This window comes from Suncus etruscus, chromosome 6 (genome assembly GCF_024139225.1).
Source record: "Suncus etruscus isolate mSunEtr1 chromosome 6, mSunEtr1.pri.cur, whole genome shotgun sequence".
Lineage (NCBI taxonomy): Eukaryota > Metazoa > Chordata > Mammalia > Eulipotyphla > Soricidae > Suncus > Suncus etruscus.
In genome coordinates, this window is record NC_064853.1 from 5,757,101 (window position 1) to 5,775,250 (window position 18,150).

The following is an 18,150-nucleotide window of genomic DNA, read 5'->3' on the forward strand; positions in this document are numbered from 1 at the left end:
CCACGCACTGCCCTGGCCGTCCAACACTCAGCTGGCTTCAGCTCCAGAAGCTCCTTGCCTTCTGTGCGACTGCTTTTTCCAGGTTATTAAGTCCCAGGGCACCCCCTCCCCAGCCTTCATCCCAGACTTGACCACGGGATGGATGAAGGCCTCCCTTAGGTGAGCTGGCCGCTCTTTGGTTCCTTTCTCCTCTAAGCTGCTTTTTTGGCTGGAATCCTGGAGGTTGGGAGCCCCCCCACCCCGTGCTCAGATGGGTATGTGTGTCTGGCTGGCGGGTGCGGCCCCTCCCTGGAGCTGCCTGACACGGTGGCAGTCACCGAGTCACCCGGTAGATGACATGCACAGAGCAGAGTGCTCCACACCTGGTCGGGGAAGCGGGCTCCTCCTCGCCTTCACCCCCGAGGATGCCAGACAGATTGTGGCATCTTAATGAAGCAGGCTGGGTCCCCGGTGGGGCCTTGGCAGGGAGTAGAACAGAATCCAGCTCAGCTCCGCCCGCCCATGCCGGTTGGTGGCTGCACCCTCTTGCTCTGACCCATGAGTCCAGCTGGCCTGATTCGAGACACTGTGGGACTGCGGAGGGGGCGGGTTGCCTTTGATGATGAGTGCCCCCCATGCCCGTCTTCCCTCTCCATTCTCTCCTTGGGGGGAGGCTTCCAAGCGCAGTTTCTCTCCCTCCTTCTGTACAATGGGTGGGGAGAAGACTGGTCCACGATGAAAGTCCTGGCCCCTGCAAAGTGCCACTCCATGTTCTACCCGTGTTATATGTCTGGTGGTGGTGAGCGGGAAGATCTTCCCTTTAGGGTGAACTTCTTTTTTTTAGTTTGTTTTGTTGTTTTGGGGTCTCACCTGGCAGCACTCAGGGGTTACTCCTGATTCTGTGCTCAGAAATCGCTCCTGGCAGGCTCAGGGGACCCTAGGGGATGCCGGGATTCGAACCACTGTCTGTTGTGGATCTGTTGCATGCAAGGCATACACCCTACCGCTGTGCTATCTCTCCAGCCCCATGGGGTGAACTTCTGAAAACACTCTCCTCCTCTCCCCTTCCTCCCCACACTGGGGATCCTGCCATCCTCAGCCTCAGCTAGGGACTGGGACCACCTAGACACCCCCCGGCCTGGCCTCGAACCCTTCTGGAACTTCCCCATTCCCTGTCTGTGCCCGAGCCCCGGGATGCCCCACCTTCTCACCGGTGGTGGTGGGGAGGGACACAGGACCCTCCCAACAGTGCCGCCTCTCCTCTTCCCTTCTCTTCCCTCCATGGCTCCCCAGAGCATCCCAGTGGGGTGCCAATTCTTCCATTTAGCTGACTATTATACAGCCCTTAAAAGGGAAAGGTTTATTTTAGCGGGCGGCCTTATTGATCGCCTTTGGGGGCCCTGGCTATTTTCACTGGCTGCGATATTGACTGGGAAAGGAAAAGGGGCCGTGTTGCCGGGAGCTGTCATATCGACAGTTCCAGAAAAGATCTGTATTTAAGCGGTACCAGTGCGCTGGGATCTCCCCGGCAGGATATTAATGCTAATTCATCCGCTCTCCCCCCTGCCGCGAGTGTTATTTGTTTAAATCTGGAGATTCCCACAGCGAGTTTATATCCTCACTAGAGTGAGCTCCTGCTCCCTGTAATTATTTAACATTATATGCTGATATAAATTGTAACAGTTAAAGAATGGTAATGAGTAGCCCAAAAAAAAAAAAAAATGTAAAGAAGAGGAAATAGGAGAGGAAAAGGGATCAGGGAGGAAAAAGGCCAAAAATTAAGTAAATAAAAAGCAAGGGAGAACTTATGAAATAATACAGACGGTGAGAGGGGAGAGAGTGAGAGGGAGAAAGACATTGGGAATCGTTTAGAGTTCGTTCTTTTTTGTCTTGTTTTGTTTTGTGGGTCACACCCAGTGGTGCTCAGGGGTTCCTCCTGGCTCTGCGCTCAGAAATCGCTCCTGACAGGCACGAGGGACTATATGGGAAGCCACGAATTGAACCCGAGTCCATCCAGGGTCAGCTGTGCGCAAGGCAAATGCCTTACAGCTGCGCTATCTCTCTGGTCCCCTCTTTTTCTTGAATGAAAATGTTTTTTTTTTTTTTGTTGTTGTTTTTTTTTTGCCACATTCGGCCATTCTCAGTGGTTACTCCTGACTGCACGCAGGAATGACTCCTCTTGGGGCTCGGAGGACCCTGCTGGGGGCATTGGGGATCGAACCCGGGTTGCCGGTATGCAAGGCCAGCACCCCACCTGCTAGTGCTTCGGCCTGGCAAGTCAATTCTAAGCCCATGGCCAGCTCATCTGCTTTTCTCCGCACACGCGAGCCTGAACTTAGGCCCTCTGGGAAGCCTTTGTGCAGCGCCTGCAAGAAACGCAACTCCTACAGGACACCCCAGCACTGGCCTGTCCACCTGCAGCCAGCTGGGCCTGCATCCCACCCCGGGAGGGCTGAGCTGGAGCCCCCAGGCCAGCAGGTGCCGCTGTTGCGCTCCACTGGCTCCCATTGGAAGCGTTTTTTTTTTTCTGCCTGGGGTCGCAGGTCTGAAAAGAACCAAGTTTTCCTGCCCAATGTGGGGTTGATTGCATTTCTGGGAGACACTAGACCGGACAGTGTTTTGAGATAGTTTTTTTTTTTGTGTGTGCTCGCTTCGGCAGCACATGTACTAAAATTGGAGATGCCTTTATTTTTTAACTTACAAAATTTAAAATTATTATATATACACAATATACATACATATATGTATACACATACATACATATGTGGTTTCTGGACCACACCTGGTCATGCTCAGAGGTTATTTCTGGCAGGCTCGGGGGACTATATGGGATGCCAGGGATTGAACCCTGGGTCAGCCGTGTGCAAGGCAAACACCCTTATCACTGTGCTACAGCTCTGTTCCCCGAGTATATTTTTTATATGTTATATAAAGTAATATCTATAAATTATGTAATGATACATAAATTAACATATTTAAGTTGAATCACCATAAAATATAGTTACAAAGTGGTTCACTGTTGCACAGTTCTGCATGGCCCAACGCCCATCCCTTCACCAGGACGCTCTTTACTTTCGTTGATGATGATGATGGTGATTTGCTTTTGGTGGCACAGGGGCTAGAATCCAGACCTCCCATGCTCAGGGTGGACCGCCTCCCTGTCCCCGAGATACCTCCTCTGTGCAGTCTGGTGTGTGTGTGTGTGTGTGTGTTTTCTTTTGTGTGTGTGGTGCTTCTTTTTGTTGTTTGTTTGGTTTTGGGGGCCATACCTAGCGATACTCAGGGGTTCCTCCTGGCTGTGCGTTCAGAAATCACTTCTTTTGGGCTCAGGGCACCCTATGGGATGCTGGGGATTCAACACAGAATAGATGGATGTCTGCAAGGCAAATGCTGTCCCCGCCGTGCACTGGCTCTGGCCCCAACCTCAGTGCTTCTTGAATATGGGTGTGTGTGTGTGTGTGTGTGTGTGTGTGTGTGTGTGAGAGAGAGAGAGAGAGAGAGAGAGAGAGAGAGAGAGAGAGAGAGAAGAGAGAAATAGAAGAGAGAGAAGAGCAAGAGAGCAGCAAGAGAGCAAGAGAGAGAGAGAGAGAGAGAGAGAGAGAGAGAGAGAGAGAGAGAGAGAGAGAGCGAGCGAGAGAGAACACCGGGATCTCTGAGGGCTCTAATGTGGCGTGTGTCTTCCCTGAAACAAGAACCAGGGGAACAGAGGAGCATGCTGGGGGGAAGGCCTGGTAGAAGGGGGGGAGCGGGATCTCCGAGCAGCACCGAAATCTCGCGGGTTGGCTGCTGCGGGGCCGGGCGGGAGGTGGGCAGAGCAGCGAGCCCCGTGCTCCAGCTGGCTGCTCAGCAGTGTGGAGCCGTGCCAGGCCTCGCCACAATTCATACTGTGTCAGTTTAATAAATGCACTACTTAAATTATGAAATTACAAAAGAAAAAAAGGGAATGCACTTATTCAGACTCTTAATACATTAAAAATAAGGCATTAAAAACTCTTGACTTCTCTTTTTTTTTTTCTTTCTCTTCCGCCTTCCAGAATCAATAACGAACAGGAAGGGTTATAGACATTAACAGTCATGGACATTCAAACTCTTATACATAAATTATCTTCGAAAAAATGCACATAAGACTTGAATAATGTAAATACATTAATGCATTTAATAATTTAAACATTAAAGCACAGGCAGGAGTTTGGAGGCAGAGCTGTTCTGAGGTCAGGGATGGGTCCCGGAGCGTGTGTATCCCAGGATCGATGGGCGATTTCCCCTTGAGACACCCAGGAGAGAGAGAGAAGGGGCCTGGCCAGCTGGTGTGGGCACCTAGGCCCTGGATCCCGGACACTCCTGAGCTCAGCCAGCTCCCTGCCCCCTGCCTTGTTCAGAACCTGTCTCCTACCCCCAGTCTCCCTAGACCTGTGCTCTGGAGCATTTGGGAGAAAACGAAACGCCTTCACGTCATAGGAAAATGAACTTTCGGAGAGTCTTGTTTGGAAAAAAAGCAAATCTTTTGAGGTCTGGTAATGTGGAGCCGGCTGCCCTGGGTGAGCTGAGCCCAGACCTGGAGCCGACTGGAAAGGGAAAGCAGAGATGAGGTCCAGTGGGGAACCTCTGGGTATGGACACTGACTGGGTGGCAGGATCGTCAGGCTGGGAGACACGGCTGGAGCTGTGGAGGACTCAGAACCCAGCACTCTCCTGCTTTGCTTTGTGACTCAATCCAGTGGGTTGACCTCCCCCACACCCCCGTTCTTTGACAGCCAGCCCCCTTGCTGGCTCCCAGAACATAAAATGCAGTGTTGGATGTGGGCGCTGGGCGGGACTTGGGAAGGTGAGAGATGGAAGAAGTCGAGGGACTCATCTAATTTCCTGGCCATGCTACGGCCCCCCGCTGTTCCTGGTGGTTCCCAGCCTGGAGTGGGGGTCAGGAGGCAGGAAGGGGTGACAGGCACTGCAGTTTGGAGGTTTCTCTCTCCTTGCAGGAGAGGCTGTTTGTCAGGTAGGAGCGCGCGCGCGCGCACACACACACACACACACACACACACACACACACACACACACACACACACACACACACACACAGAGACACAACTGCAACCGCTTGCTCTGAGCCCATGGCATTGGCGTGGTTATAACAGGCCCCAAGCTCTCCCCAGCGCGGCCAAATCAGGCTCTCTTCACTGTGCCTGAAACCCGAGCGGGATCGGCTGTATCTGACCCGGGCCTTGTCTGTTGTGATATCTGCAACTCTTGTTTGCAGCCATTCCCAGCCAGAGGCAGCCTGCCCAGCTGAGAGCACAAGTTCCAAGCCTGCTTCTCCCCCATGCCCTGGTGAGGCCTATAGGCTGTCTTGGCATGAGCCGCAGACGTAAACAGTTGGCCAGGCGCTGCCCCAAATAGCCGGGAGGCTAACACCGGTCCCTGACAGTTCTGCATCGACAGGCCTAGGCAGGGGACTCTCGGGGAACCCTCTAAGACTCAGTTTCCCTTGCTTGGGGTGATACTGAGTCCTTCCCACCAGGACTGGGTTGTCGGAGGAAGCAGGGCCCTGTCATCAGGTGCTCCCAGTGGTCACACAATCTCCCAGAGAGTGATGGGCCTGGAAGGAGCATCTGTTCTGGAAAAATCACAGTCGCCCCCATGTAACCCCCAAAACTTCCTGCTGGAGAGGTGGGGGACCTCAAGGGTGGGGGTAGGTCTCTTTGATTTTCTGGTCACGCCCAGGAAGGCCGCCCCCTCTCCCCTCCCTTTGCACTGTCATTGTGCTGAAGACATGTGGGCCAGGACTGGGGCCTAGGGGCCTGGGGGACAGGTAATGTCTTTTCTTTCCTGCTGGGGTGCCAGGTCCTGGATGCCAGCAGTCCAATGAGCAGAGAGGAGCCAATGGGGGTCATTCCCCCCACCCTCCACCCACCAATGCCCCTCAACACAGATTTCCTTTGAAGAGAGAGGAGCCAGGTTCATTAATTAAAGGAGCCTGGCTCCAGTGGCCTGTAATTAGAAGGTGCTCGAAATCTGAATTTTAAGAGATCTCTCCAGCTGCATTTTGAAAAATGCAGGGAGGCACCAAGGAGGAGGAGAAGTTCGGGGCTGTGGGCAAGAATGCGGTGGAACCAGATTCGGGAGGTTCAGGTTTTGGCAGAATTCCCCTTCAAATTCATACTTATTTCTTTTTTTTCTTCTTCTTTTTTTTTTTTAATCTTTCTCTTAATGGGAAGCTGAAGCCCTGAGGAGGAAAAGAAAATAAAAAATTGGTGATGAAGGTTCTGCCCTGTGACAGCTAGGCCCCTTGCTGTCAGCTGGAAACAATGCCCAGCTCTGGTTTCTTATTTTTAGGGAGGCACTGGCCCTTGGGGTCCAGAGACCCAATTCTCTCCTTTTGGGAACAGATCGAGCAAGTGGGGAGTCTGAGGGTGGGTTCTGGGAGCAAGCTGGGTTGGATGGCATCACCCATGAGGGTCCCCCTTACCTCCACCCCTCGCTGCCTGAGCCCCTCCTGGCCATCAGTCATCCTCCACATGACCCCGACAGCACTCAGCCTTTATGGGAAGTCCTGACTGGCCCTTTCCACAAGCTCTCTGTACCCGTGCCCCTTCCATAGTGGGTTTGTTTGTTCTCTCTCTTCTGTTCTTTATTTTTGGTTCTACTTTTGCCTCTAAGTTGGGTGGAATCTGTCCTTCTTGCTGGAATTCTGTGTTTTGGCAAAAGACTGCAGCTTTGGTCCATTACCCAGAGCTAATCAGGGAGGTGGCATGGACTTTGGGGGACTGTCCTCGCCTGCCCCAAGCAGGAGAAGGTGTGTGTGTGTGTGTGTGTGTGTGTGTGTGTGTGTGTGTGTGTGTGCGTCTCCGGCATCACTGTGTGTGGGGTAAGCCAGGGATTTGAGCTCTCTGCTCCATCTGGGAGCCTATAGGGGCTGGCATACTTCAATGACTATGTGTAACATAGGGGATTGTGCCATTGTTTTATTTTACTTTATTTTATCTTTTTGGTTTTTGGGCCACACCCAGTGGTGTTCAGGGGGTTATTCCTGGCTCTGTACTAAGTTAAATGCCCTATCCATTGGGCTATCACTAAGCCCCAGAGTTATATGTTTTAAAGACAGTCTCTGTACCCCTTTTTTACTCTTTTTGTTTTGTTTTGGGGCCATACCCAGCAGTGCTCAAAGGTTACTCCTGGCTCTGAGCTCGGGACTCACTCCTGGCAGTGCTCAGGGGACCATATGGGGTTGCCAGGCTTAGATCAAACCTTGGTTGGCTGCAATACAAGGCAAGCGCCCTCCCACTATACTATCTCTCTGGCCTCTCTCTGACACTCTATTTTTGTTTGGTTTTGGGGTCACACTCAGCAGTGCTCAGAACTTAGTCCTACTTTTGTGCTCAGGGATTCCTCGGGGCAGGACTCGGAATTTAAACTGGGCTTGGCCACCCGCAAGGCAAGCTCCTTCTCTGTTGTCTTCTCTCCGACCCCTTCTGACACCCTCGGAGCGTGAGTCTGGGGCCATCTGTCTGTCTGAGAGGGAAGCCTGGGACCCCCGTGAGCAGAAATGCCCAGGCCTTTCACGAGTGCATTGACTGTATGCAGATGGCAACGCAATGAGAAGTGACCTCTATTCCGCAGAGTGGTTCTGAGAAATAAATAACTTTTGAAGAAGGCCCCTCTTATCTATCTATCTATCTATCTATCTATCTATCTATCTATCTATCTATCTATCTATCTATCTATCTATCTATCTATCACCCATCATTTATCTATCAATCATCTATATCATCTATCTATCTATCTATCTATCTATCTATCTATCTATCTATCTATCTATCTATCTATCTATCTATCAATCATCTATCTATAGTATATAGTATAACTCCTTTCTTTCAAGCTAGCATCCTGCCTGCCTGCTAACTGTGGGCCCTGAAACGCTGATTCCCAAGCAGGCGGTGTCTCTCTGGGCTCCTTCCAGAAGAAATCTCTCTCCCTTCTTACCCCCCTCCCCTGCACAGGGATCTCGTGTTTGATTTACAGCGCTCGGCTTGTTAGCGCAAGCGGCCGGGAGATGGCGTGAAGGGCATCTTGGCTGTCCCTTCCGTCCTCCTTGGGTGGAGAGAGGAGAGAATAAGAAAAGAGGAGGGAGGGAGGGAGGGAAGGAGAGAGAGAAGAGAGGGAGAGAAAGAGAGAGAGAGAGAGAGAGAGAGAGAGAGAGAGAGAGATATTCTCCCTGTGAGCCTGTCGCGTCCCCTCTTCTGTTCAAAAAGCCGATCACAACTCTGGAGCTCTGTCCCTGTTCTGTCCCCCCACCCTGTCATTCCTTGTGATCCAGCTGGCAAGGGCCTGAGCACGTCTCCTGAGTCCTCTCTTGGCAGCCTCCCCCTTCCCAGCCTAACTGTGCCCACCAGCCCTCTCCTCCAACATCCTTAATAGATCAAGGCAACTCTGAGAGGCTGGAGGGGTGCGGGTAGCGAGACCGGTAGCTGGACTCACTCTGTGCATGTGGGCAGCGGTGCTGCAGGGAAGTGGCAGGAGGTGCTGTTAAAGAGAGAGTTGAGTTGTGCGTGGTGTGGGGTGCACAAGAGGGCTGGCCAGGGCCTGGCTGAGAAGCCCTGGTGCACCTCGCGGGCTTGCAGGCTTGCAGCCCTGAGCTGCAGTTCCTGGCTCCAGGAAGGAGCTGAAAGAGATCCCAGGATGCCTGACTGCACACGGCCACCAAGACCCAGGCTAGTTCTGCAGCCAACATGCGAGTCCGGTGCTGCATCCCAGGACTGGCCTGGCCACGCCAGCAGCCTAGCATTTCGGCCTCAGTGTTTGTTTCTGTAGTTCTTCCCACTAGAATGACCCAACTTTTCTCAAAGCCCTGGTGGAAGGACGAGGAGTCTTCTGCAGGCAACGGGGTGGCTTTGGCGCCTTCCTGGGAATCCGACCAACGACCCCCACGCTCTCTCTGTTCCTGAGCCCGGCCTGGCTCATCTCATCGGCACGATTTGAAATATTAACGTCGCGGGTGCAAATCAAGCTGCTCAGAGGGGCTGCCCCTGCGCACAGGTCCTGGGGCTGGGCCTGGCATGTTGGGGCAGGCAAGATTCCTAATTGCATCAAAAAAACGGCTCTAAGTTCATGGATGCGGAGCCCATCAAGCTGAAAGCATCCAGACTGCATCTGCTGTTATCGAATCACTCGCGAATCCGGCTAATTAAAATAGAGCTTCATTTTTCCGAACCATTGTTTGGCAGGAATTCGAAACGGGCCTAACCCAATTTCTGCGTGTTTATGAGCCTTTATTCTATCAGAGGTGCTTTTCTGTAAATGCGCAGGGCAGCGTTAAATGGATTGACCCAAGCCCGGCTCCCCGCCTCCCGGCCTCCCTCTCCCCTCTCCCCTCTTGGCGTTCCCCTTCTTCTCCTTCCTCGCCCCTGCTCTGCTCTTTGTCCTTCTGCTTTTAGAGGCTGAGTCGAAGAACTTTTTCTCCTACTTGCGGGTTTTTCCCGCTCTTAAAACCGGCCGCGCTTTGCTGGTTTCCCTAGTGAAATTTCCCATTTTGTCTCTCTCGCTCACTCGCTTGCTCTTTTTTTTTTTTTTTCTCCCACTCGCTCTTCCTGATTTTGCTTTCTCTTTTTTTTGGAGTGGGTGGGCAAATCCCTCTTTTCTTTTCTCTTGCCATTTGCTCTTCGCTTTCCTGCCTCCCCTCCACTTTTTTCCTCTTCCCTCCCATTTGACATTTTTATCAATGCCTTTGCTCCAGCCTCCTTTCTCCTTTCTTTCTTCTGCTCTCCTCCTGTTTTTTTTTTTAAACTCCCCTAATAAAAATCTCCTTCAACCTTTGTGTTCACATGCAGATCGGAGGCAGAACTGAAAGTAAGGGTGTCTCCGTGGAGGCTGAGGGGGGCCCTGTTCTCAGGCGGTGATGTCAGCCTGTTTCTGCTCCTCCGAGTCTCTCTTTCATGCTTCAGTTTAGTTTGTTTTTTTTTTTTAAAGACTTTTTCAAACCACATCTACTCCAGTTTATGGCCTAATAATCCCACTTTGAAGATCAAAAGTATTATATAAATGCTAACTAATTATTCCTTGTAACCCTTTGGTGAATTTCTGAGCAGCGTTGAGTCCATTTTACAGATGAGGGTGCAAAGCTGGGGGTGGGGGTGGTCAGGTGGGGAGAGGGATCCTAAAAAGTGTGTGTGTGTGTGTGTGTGTGTGTGTGTGTGTGTGTGTGTGTGTGTGTGTGTGTGCCTTGATTCTTTCTTATCCCTCCCAGAGGAGAAATGTGCTGTCATGACACCGAAGCCAAAGGGAGAGAGAGAGAGAATGTTCTTTTCCACTCTCTCCTCTCCCCTTCTTACTGTGCTGCGACTCTCCTGCCGATTTCATCCGTATAGTCTTTAGATGTTAAGTGACTTCTAGGTCGTTCCTGGGAAAGAAGGATGCCAAACCATTTATGGGTTGGTTTAAATAATAATAATAATAATAAAGAGGGAAAAAAAAGCAGCCCTGTCCATTACGGACTCCGAGCACACTGTACACCCACTCCCGGCTTCCAGCAGTTTCCAGTAAGTGGCTGAGCGCGTCACTCTCGCTGGGCAGGAAGCGCCTCTGGCGTTTGATTGGATTTAGCCACTCCAGAGTGACGTGGCCGTGAAGTGGTCCCGGGCATCACTGTGGCCTTGATTCCGGCTAATGCATCCTGACATTACAGGTGCAGCCCCACGCTGGCCCAGAGAGGGCCGGGCCGTGCTCACTTCCCAAGCTTAAGAGCCACGTTCGCGAAAACTGCTCACAGGGCCGGCCCAGGCGAGGCGAGGAGAGGCTAGGCGAGGCGGGCAGCCACACACATTTAGTTAATAAGCAGAGTAAGAGAAATGCTTTTATGGAGGGGGGTGGCCGCATGCGTGACAGGCCGCTTCTACTTCCTCATCCACATTGTTTTGTGAAAGTGCATCTCTTCGGCTCATTTGCACCCACTGTGGCCCAGGACCGCCTGCCCTGTAGAACTCACCCGTGGAAGGTTCAGAGAAGGTTCCCCTAGCCCATGACAGCTCACGCTTGCAGAAACTACCGGCTCCCTCATTCCCTCGCTCACTAACTCACTCGGCTCGGGTTTCTACCATGCAGCAGCCCCGATGAGTGCTTTGCTAACTATTCATTATTTAATCTCTGCCTTCCTGGTGCTTAATCTAACTTGAATCAAAAACTGTTCCTGTGCCGTTGAGGAAAACCGCCGAGGCTGCAGCCTCCCGGCATGACTCACTCCATACCTCACGTTTTCTTAGACGGTTCTTGTTGTCGGGGATCCGGTCAGCCAGCAGCAGCTGAGCTGGACAGACGGGGCGGGGGAGGCAGGGTGTGTGTATGTGTGTGTGTTCTGGCCAGGGCAGGAGGGCAAAGTGGATTACGGGTGTTCTGGCTCAGCTTGCAGCGGCTCCATGATGTAACACAGTCCAGGCCTCTCAACAACGGGTTGGGTGGGGAGGCTCTTTGCAGGTCTGCTGGGATCCGCCAGGCACTGTGGGGGCTCGCCCTCCTCGCCTCTCACCTGTGCCAAGTGACCCCACGCTGAGCAGGGTTTGGTTTCTCCTTCCTCCCTTCCTCTCCCCCTCCCTCCTTTCCTTTCCTTCCTTCCTTCCTTCCTTCCTTCCTTCCTTCCTTCCTTCCTTCCTTCCTTCCTTCCTTCCTTCCTTCCTTCCTAAATTTCTTCCTTCCTTTCTAAATTTCTTCATTCCTTCCTCTTTCCTTCTCCCTAAATTCCTTCTTTCCTTCCTAAATTTCTCCCTTTCTTTTTTTAAAACTATTTAATTATTGATTGATTGATTTTGGGCCACACCCAGGTTCTCCTTCTTTTCTTCCTAGATTTCTTCTTTCCTCTTTTCTTTTTTCTTTCTCCCTAAATTTCTCCCTTTCTTTTTCTTCTTTCTTTATCTTTCCTTTCCCTCCCTCCCTCCCTCCCTCCCTCCCTCCCTCCCTCCCTCCCTCCTTCCTTCCTTCCTTCCTTCCTTCCTTCCTTTTTTTTCTTTTCCGATTAAACCACAGTTGGCTACATGCAAGACAAATGTCCTAACCACTCCCATCCCACCCCATACTAGCTCTGTGGACCTTATAGACAGACAGTTTTGTTTGTTTGTTATTTAGGTCAGACCAAGTGATGCTCTGTCCTAACTCCTGGCTCTGTGCTCAGATCACTCCAGACAGGGCTCTGGGGACCCTATGGGATGCCGGGGATTGAATCCCAGTCAGCTGTGTGCAAGACAAGCACTCTCTCCACCGTACCAGCGCTCTAGTCTCCTAGTTTTAATGCTCTGTGATCTGGACACTAGTTAACTGTGTTACATAAGGAGCACTTGGCATGAGTAAAGCTTTACTGTGTGAGACAGGTGGATCTGTCACTCCGTGATTTTCTCTTCTCCTTTACCTGGTCTTTTTTCTCCTCTGCTGTGTTTCTCTATATTTCTCGTGGGGGGAGATGGACGTGCTGAGTTTAGGAAAGGCTGGGCCTTGCCTTTCAGCCCAGCTGGGGTACCTCAGGCTGCTTCACAAAATCAGCAGAGAAATTATGCGGTGGTGTACCTGGCCAGTGGTTCAATGGCTATAAAGCACCCAATTTGCAAGTGTGAGGCCACAAGTTGTATCCCCCCTACTGCTCACATGTGTCTCAAGTATGATCCCTGGCATTGCAGACAGCATCCTGTGAGCATCATGACAAGAGTGGCCAGCCCTGGTGCATGGCACTGTGAAGGAGCACCCTAGCCTTGCTTTGTGAACCCTGGTCATCTGTGGCTTCATCTGGCACCTGGGAGGGGAAAGGACAGAGAACTCATCCAGAAGAATATACTTGTTCTGCAGCATCTGCAAAGCTTTGCTTTTTTTTTTTTTTGTTTGTTTGTTTTTGGACCACACCCGGTGCCGCTCAGGGGTTACTCCTGGCTATGCGCTCAGAAATTGCTCCTGACTCGGGGGAACCATATGGGACGCCGGGATCAATCCAGGTTCGTCCTGGGTCAGTTGAGTGCAAAACAAATGTTCTACTGCTGCACTATTGCTCCGGCCCTCAAATATATTTTTTTTTCTTTTTTTTTTTTTTTTTTGGTTTTTGTTTTTGGGTCACACCCGGCAGCACTGAGGGATTACTCCTGGCTCTATGCCCAGAAATTGCTCCTGGCAGCCTCAGGGGAACATATGGGATGCCGGGATTTGAACCACTGACCTTCTGCATGCAAGGCAAACACTTACCTCCATGCTATCTCTCCGGCCCCTAAAATATATTTCTTTTAATTTGTTCCTATAACCTCAGTTTTCTTTAATTTGAATCAGTTTTCTTTATAAACTAGATTAATGGCAGGGAATGTAGTTTAGCCATATAAACCAAATAAAAACTAAACTACGAAATAAACTTTTAGATCTTTGTCTACTTTTTGTTTTTTGTTTTTGGGCCACACCCGTTTGACGCTCAAGGGTTACTCCTGGCTATGTGCTCAGAAATCGCCCCTGGCTTGGGGGGACCATATGGGACGCCGGGGGATCGAACCGTGGTCCTTCCTTGGCTAGCGCTTGCAAGGCAGACACCTTACCTCCAGCGCCACCTACCCGGCCCCAGATCTTTGTCTACTTTTATATATGACATATTATAGATATATATTTTAAAAGATAGCTCATGTATTAGAACTTTTGTATATTGTATTATAAATCTCTAATAAACACTTTGCGCTACTAGATTGAAAATACAAATTAGAATGCAAATATAAATTAATTTAAGTTCCATTAATTTCAGTTTAAAATGGAAGATTTTGTATGTAACTCTAAATTTTATTTAAATCAGGACTTTTTTTTTTTTTTTTTTTTTTTTTGCTTTTTGGGCCACAGGGTGCTGTGATGCTCAGGGTTTACTCCTGACTCTGTGCTCAGAAATCTCCCCTGGCTAGGGGGAACCATACGTGGATGCTGGGGATTGAACCAAGTTTGTCCTGGACCTGCTGTGTACAAGGCCAACACCCTACCGCTGTGCTATTGCTTGGCCCCAAAGCTTTGCTTTTTTCCAGGAAACCAAGGAAAGGGAGGCCAGATGGGCTTGTGAGGACACTCTGGGGCCGGAATGGATGTGAAGTATACTTGGGGTCATGAAGCTTCACATGCCTCTGCCCCACAAACCCTCTTCTCCCTATAGTCTGTTCCCTGCCCATGCCGAGCACTTCAGTGGGTGAAGGAAGAAAGAGTATTTATGGGAGGGAAAATCTCTAAAAAGTTGTTGGCTTTTCTGGACTCAGATCTCAAAGAGCCTCTTTTGGGGACTGGAGCTATAGCACCGAAGGGAGGGAGTTTACCTTGCACGCAGCTGACCTGGGTTTGATCCCTGGCATCCCAGAAGATCCCCCGAGCAGCACCAGGAATGACTACTGAGCCCAGAGCCAGGAGTAACCCTTGAGCATCGCCAGGGATGACCCCCAAACAAAAACAAAAAGCTTCTTTCAGCCATGGCCACCGGATACAGCTCAGCAGCAGTGTTTGCACTCAGACCTGACATCGACCATGTCGGAGAAGCTTTCATCCTTCCACTCAAATTTACAAGAAATGCTGTTTCCTTTTCGTTTAAGAAAAAAAAAAAAAAAGCTGTCCAAGCGAGCATTTGATTTGAGGAACCAAAAGTCTAGAAAATGTATCCGGAGTCCTTGGCAATTTGGGGCCTAATGAAATATAGAAATACTCAATGAAAGCTCCTTTATTACTTTACCCGCTTCAATGTGGAGTTTTTAGCCATCAGGTTAATGTTTTGGTATCATTTTTTTTTTATTTGATTGCGAGCACTTTTCCAGGTAGCTCTGCCGCTCGGGCGCTAATCAGATTCTGGCAGATGAATGGGGCTGGCTGCGGCCTGACATCACCGCCTTGTTGCTCCGACTTGATTTTATTTGGTTTTCCTGTAAAACTTAATGACTCCGCGGGCGTGTGCGCGAGTGGGCGAGGATAGGACGAGAGGGCGTGGTGCAGGGGGTCTCTGGAGCCCTCAGAAGAGGGAGTGAGGGGGGTACACCTGGAAGTGGGGGTCCTTCCCATTGCGGGCTAGAGCGGGCCTCCTTGACTCTTTGCAGGGCTGGGGGGGGTTCGATCTCTGAGGCCCGGATGGCGCTGTGAGGCGTTGGAAGTGAGTTACCATTGATTACAGGACAAGGGGGACGCCCAGGTCCGCAAAGCTGATTGACCTGGGGTGGGGGGAATCGTTGCAATTCGGTGTTAGTCGTAAGTAAATCCCACCCCGGACTGGGCCACGCCAAAGCTTGGCTTCCTCTTCTCGGAGACCTGCAGGAATCGCCAGAGCGCTGGGACCGGGGAGGTGTTGGACTGGGGCTCGTTGGAACTAGAGAGTTTGTTTACTGGGAGCTCTGGTAGTGATGCTCAGTGAAAAGATCAAACGGCTCTTTGGTAGTGACCATCATTGTAGTTTTGGGGTGTTGAGGACTTCCCAGCTGGTGCTCGGGGCCCTGAGGGCATTTACATATGGTGGTACTTGGCCTGGCTCTCCAGATTTGACCATTCAGTTGAAGTGGGGTCCTCTGCATGCCAGGCCCATGTTCCAGTACCCCGAGCTGCTCCCCAACCCCTGATACTGTCCCGTTGAGTCTTTCTGTGTACCTTGGATTTCTCAGCTGTGCAAATAAGTTCCCTAGGGAGGAATTTGTTGGTGGAGGCAGCTGGACTGAGCCTTCTGTTCGTTTTGGAGATGGAAGGTGGCCCGGGACCAAATCCAGGAAGTATGGTACTGATGCAAGGCATGCACTTCCCCTTGAGCCACATCACTGGCCCTTAGACTGCTGGTCTTAATTTCATTGTCATGTGTGTGTGTGTGTGTGGGTGTGTGTGCATGCATGTATGTGTGTTTGTGTATACACAGATCTCTGAATCTGTTTCTATGCTGGAACCTAGTTGCTCCATCCCCAGCACCGCATAGTCGCCAGGTAACTCTGTGTAGGGGGGTCTCCGAGTATCGCCAGGTGTGGCCCTGAACCCAGCCTGTCTCCCTCTGCCCCAGGGTTCCCCAGCCCTGTTTCTTTCCTGTAGTCTCTACAGGGGCCTTCGCTTGGGAACCACATCTGGCCACTATCCTTCACCTGGATGTCAGCCCCAGGCCCCAGAGGCTGTCCTAGCGACACGAACCCTACAGGGAGGTTCACCCTGTCACCCCTGGGACCCCAGGAGGACTGATAGGAGTGGTCACTCAGGCATCTTCTTTCAGCCGGGGCAGACTTTCCTTCTTCTCTTCCAATTTTCAGTTAGACTCAGGCCTCACACTGGCAGGTCTGCCACAGCCTGTCACAAATGTTTTCTTGTCTGTTGGATTCTGCATTTCTGGGCCAAGACCTTTTTCGTTTTGAATCTTTGTTTTTGTTTTTGAGCCACACCCACTCTGCTCAGGGATCACTCCCAGCAGGGCCCCGGAAGGTGCCAGGGATAAAACCAGGGTCAGCTATGTACAAGGCAAGCACCCTCCCAACCTGCTGTATTATCGCTCTGGCCCCAATGAATCTTTTTGGGCCACACCCAGTGATGCTCTGGACTTAACTCCTGACTCTGCACTCAGGGCTTACTATTGGCTTTCACTGCTGGGGGATCATATGGGATGCTGAGAATTGAACCCAGGTCGGCTGCAAGGCAAATGCTCTTCCTACTATATTATCACTCTAGCCTCTGAATCTCTTTTTTTCCCCCTTATAGGATCCCTACCCAAGTACCTTTCCTGGCCATACTCTGCTTGGTGGTGTGGTGCTGGGGTGCCACAGGGTGCCATCTGGTGGTGCTCTGGGACCATAGGGGTCCAGGGATCAAACTTGGGGTTTTACACATTCTGGCATGAGATGACTTCTCAGTCCTTAAAGCCCTTTTTGTTCTTTTTGGGGGCCATTCTTGATGTTTCTTTGTATTTTTGGGCCAGACCCAGTGCTCAGAGGTCACTCAAGGTGGTGCTTTAGAGACTGTGTGCAGTGCTGGGCATTGAACCAGGGTTGGTCACATGTGAGGCAAGCACCTTGACCCCCGTACTAGCTCTCTGGTCCTTCCTATTTATTTTGTAACATTGAGTCTTGTTTTGTGTGTGTGTGTGTGTGTGTGTGTGTGTGTGTGTGTTTGTTTGAGAGAGAGAGAGAGAGAGACAGAGACAGAGACAGACAGACCTCTGGCTCTGTGTTCAGGAATTGTTTCTGGCAGGCTTGGAGGAACCATAGAGGGCGCCAAGGATCAAACAGAGATTAGTCATATGCAAGGCAAGTGCCCTACCCATTGGACCATTTCTCCGGCCCTTCTCTCTGGTTTTTCCCGTAGGCTCTCTAGGAAGAAAGCCATTGAGGGATGCCCGAAAGGCTTTAGTTTTGGGCTGTGTGCCGAGAGTTGTGGGGGGAGGCCTGACTTCTGGCACCCTCCTGCCCTCCTTGGAATCCAGTGCCCCATCTGTTCTGCACATCAGAGCAGAAGGTGCTAACCCAGCAGCAGGAATCCCGGTGTCGAGTGACGAGTGCGGGTGGGGCGGTGTCACTGCCCACCAGGTTGCCCTTTCTTGTCCCCTTCCTGATATCCCACCAGCGAGTCTGTGGGGTGACACAGCGCGGTTTCCACTGCTGGGGTTCCGGAGAAGAGCCTATAGTCCCGTGGATGGAGAGAACCAGTGGTGTCATTCTGTCATTAGGAAGGGACTGGGGGGGGGGGGTGGGAAACAGGTGTGGGAGTACATATTTTTAGTTCTGGAGTCATAATGACACCATCACCTAGTGAGCTCAGGCTTGGTCCCCGGGAGCACCGTGGCCATGTGTCACCACATTCCTGCCCCATGACTCAACGCAACAGCCGACACCTTCATGAATTTTCCAGCACAGCCCTTTCCCACCATGCTGGGCAATCCCAGCCATGGGCCACGCTATAGTCGTGATGCGCGTGGGGGTGTCTCGCGCTCTGGCATCTCCGGGGACTCAGCCCTCCTCATGCACCACCCCACATCCCAGCCCCAGCCCTGCCCTTTGATTCCTGCTGCGTCCACGCGAGCCCGTCTCCTGCGCAGCTCCGCCGAGGTCGCTGCTGCCGTGATCTGCGGCTAATGGCATTTTCCTCTGCTTTTCAGCGCCGTGGCTATTACGGCCGCTTCTCTAAGCAGGACTTCAAACAACTTCGCTGCCAGTTGGATTTCAAAGCCACGGCCAAAAGCAAATGTCACCTTCTTTTT

At 51.3% G+C, this 18,150-nt stretch overlaps 2 protein-coding genes across 9 annotated transcripts in view; one reads left to right on the forward strand and one right to left on the reverse strand.

Moving 5' to 3' along the window:
- Positions 1–18,150, reverse strand: part of CLSTN1 (calsyntenin 1) — an 833,174-nt gene that overhangs the window by 613,110 nt on the left and 201,914 nt on the right. The gene's annotated exons all lie outside the window — the stretch shown is intronic.
- The window catches only part of PEX14 (peroxisomal biogenesis factor 14), a 122,917-nt gene that overhangs the window by 29,466 nt on the left and 75,301 nt on the right, over positions 1–18,150 (forward strand). The window lies entirely within an intron of this gene.